This window comes from Hyaena hyaena, unplaced genomic scaffold, assembly GCF_003009895.1.
Source record: "Hyaena hyaena isolate Hyena2069 unplaced genomic scaffold, ASM300989v1 scaffold_641, whole genome shotgun sequence".
NCBI lineage: Eukaryota > Metazoa > Chordata > Mammalia > Carnivora > Hyaenidae > Hyaena > Hyaena hyaena.
In genome coordinates, this window is record NW_024081276.1 from 44462 (window position 1) to 49057 (window position 4596).

The following is a 4596-nucleotide window of genomic DNA, read 5'->3' on the forward strand; positions in this document are numbered from 1 at the left end:
CATGCTAATTCTCTGATGTAGAAACTACACCCCGGCAGTGGAATGGAGTAAGTCTGGGGGTAACTTTATTGTAAATGCACACATCATGGGTCCTATATCAGCACTCCTGTTGCAAACACAGATGCTACATGCAATGGTGCCTTCGCTGTCAGTATTTGATTTTTTTATCGCAATGCAGAACAGAGGTAACTCAGCATACGTGAGGTTGCTATCCTTAGAAAGACCGAGATTGGCCCTTGACTGGTGTCTGGGAACTTAGATTTTCCATCATTCACAAAACTGAAAACTAAAACACAACAGGCCTAAGTTGTTTGCACAAAAATTATGTTTTACGGTGACTACCCGTTTTCCTTCTGGGGATCTTCGAGGCAGAGGGCGTGTGCATGGTCAGTCATAGGTAAAAGCATTGGTGATGAGTCCATATGTGCTTTCCCGGTAGACATTTCACAGGTGTCGTCATCACTCAGTGCTCAAGGAATTGTAAACTGCATGTCTTCTGAGACTCCACCGCGAGGAGACTCTTGGAAAACTGGAAAACTGTACCTGCTTTCCTTTGGGCTTTGCTCCATGCACCTTTTCCCTTTGCTACTTTTGCCTCATATCCTTTTTGCTGTAAGAAATTATAGTCGTGAATATAATTATACACCGATTTCCATAAATTCTCCTAACAAATCACTGAACCTGAGGGTGTCCTTGGGGACTCCTCATATGACACAGTTGTCAAGGAAAGGGTCATATTAACCACTACAGGTTCTGAATGACCCTCTAGATCCCTGGACGTCATCATAATTTAACTCTATTTAAACGTTTTCTTTGTTCATTTGACTTAAAAATCAAGTAGGATCCCATAAGACAAAATGAATAAAATACTAATAAAATGATAATAAAAAATAGTAGCCCACAATTTATTGAGCCAATTTACATATTTAGTTTTCATTTTAGTGGGGCACTGTGATTAGTACTTGACGTGCATTTTCTCATTTAAGCATTACAACATTTCCGTGACGCATGCAACTGTAAAATCATAAATCTTCAGACAGAGAAACAGACACAGGGAGGTCAAATACCTTGTCAAAAGTTCTAAGTTGAAACAGTAGTGAAACTGGTACTTAAAGCAAGAGTTTTGCAAAGCCAGCCTTGGTACCCAACACTACATGAGCTCAGTTTTTCCTGTCTTTAGATTTACCTTCTGCTTAGACCCTTACTTGCCCCAAACCAATCATTATGCTCTTTGCAGGTCTCTGTTTTAGGGTGATTTTTTTTTTCAGAAAAAATCTCCTGAGTCTGCCCAACATACAGAAAATATATGATGTGCATACACACCAGTGGCCCTCCAAAACCCTGAGACATGTGAAGAACATAGGGAAAAATGAGTCTAGGTTGTATCAAGGACGAAATCGTCTTCATCAACTGTCATCAAATAGCTTTTGGCAAATCCTTGAGGACAGGAATTCAATTTTAAAATATGCTTGAATCCTTAAAAACATACCCTGTTTCTGGCAAATACAAGGTACTCATTTTTTAAAAATGTGGTTAGTGGATAAATCGATGAGTGTTGAGCTTTAGATCGTGTTTGGGGATTTGGTTCTTATAATGTCCAGAAATTATAGTGTTGGAGACACAATTTGGACTGGAGGTATGGGTAATTAATAGAAGTATATTCACATTATATTTATAGCTAATAATGTTATAAATTCATAAAATGACCATGACTCAAAACCACACTAAAGAAAGTTTCAGTGATAGGAAAGTGGCTGATGGCATCCTTAGTGTTGATTCGTTAAGAAGAATTTGGTACAATTTTTCTATGATGTGTTAAAGAAAAGACACAAGTTTCTGGAAGTATGGAATTATTATAATTTCATTAGTATACATAAATTCATATATGTATGTGTATATAAAGATGTGTATATACACACATATAAATGTGTTTTAATGGATACATAAAACATTTTTATCTTATTTATATATAAGTTACATTTCTAAATGTTTGTTTATTTGACAGTACAAATGGGAGAAGGGCAGAGAGAGACAGAGAGAGAGAGAGAGAGAGAGAGAGAGAATCCCAAGCAGGCTCCACACCCAGTGCAGAGCCCAATGCAGGGCTCAAGCTCACAACCGTGAGATCATGACCTGATCTGAAATCAAGAGTCAGACACTTAACTGACTGACATCCCCAGGTGCTGCAGAAAATACATTTGTTTAAAATGTAAGGATAATCATATCACATTATCAATATAGGTTTACTTCATGGGAGTGGGATGGAGTAGGTTTGAGTTTCCCTCATAAATATAAATATTATATATATATTAAAAAAGTTTTTTTAATGTTTTATTTCTTTCTGAGAGAGAGAGAGACAGCGTGAGCAGGGGAGGGTCAAAGAGAGAGGCAGAATCTGAAGCAGGCTCCAGGCTCTGAGCTAGCTGTCTGCACAGAGCCGGATACCGGGCTCGAACCCACGAATCGTGAGATCATGACCTGAGCCGAAGTCGGACGATTAACCAACCGAGCCACCCAGGAGCCCCTAAATATTATATATTTTTAAAATATCTTTAATGTTTTTAAAATAATTTTTAATGTTTTTTATTTATTTCTGAGAGAGACACAGAGAGAGACAGAGTGAGCAGGGGAGGGTCAGAGAGAGAGGGAGACACAGAATCTGAAACAGGTTCCAGCCTCCGAGCTGTCAGCACAGAGCCCGATGAGGGGCTCGAACCCACAAACCATGAGATCATGACCTGAGCCGAAGTCAGATGCTTAACTGATGGGGTTCGGGGGGAGGGAAAGGGGGGTGATGGGCATGGAGGAAGGCACTTGTGGGGATGAGCCCTGGGTGTTATATGGAAACCAACTTGACAATAAACTATTAAAAATAATAATAATAGAATTTAAAATGTTAAAATATATGTAAAAATAAAATATGTAATAACTAGCACAAAGGGCAAAAGTTAAGAAAAAAATTAAACTGTTTTTAGTTTCCAGCATTGTTTGTGAAGTGGTAAAAATCTAATTTCTGGAAGACATACCCCAAAATAAATAGTTTAATTCCTACAAGATATATATATATATATATATATATATATATACATATATATATATATTTAATGTTTATTTATTTTTGAGAAAAAGAGTACGAATGGGGGAGGGGCAGAGAGAGAGAGAGATGGGGAGACACAGAATCTGAAGCAGGCTCCAGCCTCTGAGCTGTCAGCACAAAGCCTGACACAGGGCTTGAACCCATGAACTGTGAGATCATGAACAGAGCCGAAGTCAGACATTTGACCAATTGAACCACCCAGGTGTCCCTAAATACTATATTTCTAAGTATGGTGAGATTATCAAGCTTTTACTGCTTTTTAAGCTTGTTTTCATCAATATGCATATAAATAAATATTATAATTTTGATTGATAAGACTTGATGTTATTTCAAGTGAAGAAATGTAGAATGATAAATAATGTAGCTTGCTTGCTAAGACTGTGTGTGCATGTGCATTTATGTGTGTGTGTGAGCGTGCATGTGTACATTATATGTGTATATGTATGTGTGTGTTTATTTATTTGGAGGGTGGACTAAACTATGACTCGTTAAGGAGTGGATTCATGTAGGGCTTTTATTTTCTTAGTTTGGTTATTTTATATTTTCTATTTGTTTGCAATGAAGTGGATTATTTTATGAAATAAAGAAAAACACACCAAAAAGACAGTATCAGAGCTGGCCAAATGGAACCAATAATTCTGCTTCGATGACTGCTGGGAAGTAAAAACTGTCTTTTTATTTATGGATGCAAAGGTCTTCTCTAGGTCTTATGGAATGAGGTGAAATTCAAACTTCTAAGCCTGGCATTCAAAAGACCTCACAGTCTGGCCTCAATATAGCATTTTGACCTTAAATCCTATACCTCTCATAAATTCCATTCTATAAAACTGTTTTGCTCATATCCTTAGAATGCACTTTGCAGTGTCCTGCTCCCACAAATATCCTCACATCAAATTTTATTACCTGGAATGACTTTCCATTTCCTCCATACATTTTGTAGACCTCTATTCTGTTGTTAGTTGAATTCTTCCTTTTCCTGAAAAGCGATGGCTTTCCTGAGATCTGGTATTGAGTTCCAATTCAACTTTTTGAAGCTAAAGAGGTTTTATTGAGCCAGTGTTTACAAGCACCATAGAAATAGATGATGAGATGTTTGAAGCCAAGCTTTAAGAATGATTTTTTTTTACAAAGTTTACATACCAATCATGCCTCATTTCAATGTCCCACGTCACTGTGTACAAGCAAACAAACAAGAAAACATGGCTGTAATATCAACACATTGCAACAACTATTTAAGAATATTACAAGGGGCTCCTGGATAGTTCAGTCAGTAAGCGTCCAACTCTTGGTCTCAGCTTAGGGGGTGATCTCACAGTTCGTGAGTTCAAGCCCTGCACTGGGCTCTGCACTGACAGTGTGGAGCCTGATTGGGATTCTCTCTCTCCCTCTCTCTCTGTCTCTCTGTCTCTGTCTCTCTCTCAAAATAAATAAATAAACTTTAAAAAAAGAACATTACAAAGAGTGAGAGCAAGAAGTAGAACTTTATATTATTTTGCTTT

At 37.5% G+C, this 4596-nt stretch overlaps 1 long non-coding RNA gene across 1 annotated transcript; it reads right to left on the bottom strand.

Annotated features, from left to right (window-relative positions):
- Nucleotides 1-310: 310 nt before the first annotated feature.
- Nucleotides 311-4264, bottom strand: LOC120219746. The gene is made up of 2 exons (XR_005525380.1): nucleotides 4001-4264; nucleotides 311-610 (listed from the first exon to the last, which is right to left on the bottom strand). It is a non-coding gene; the product is annotated as an uncharacterized LOC120219746 (long non-coding RNA).
- Between the last annotated feature and the right edge of the window lie 332 nt (nucleotides 4265-4596).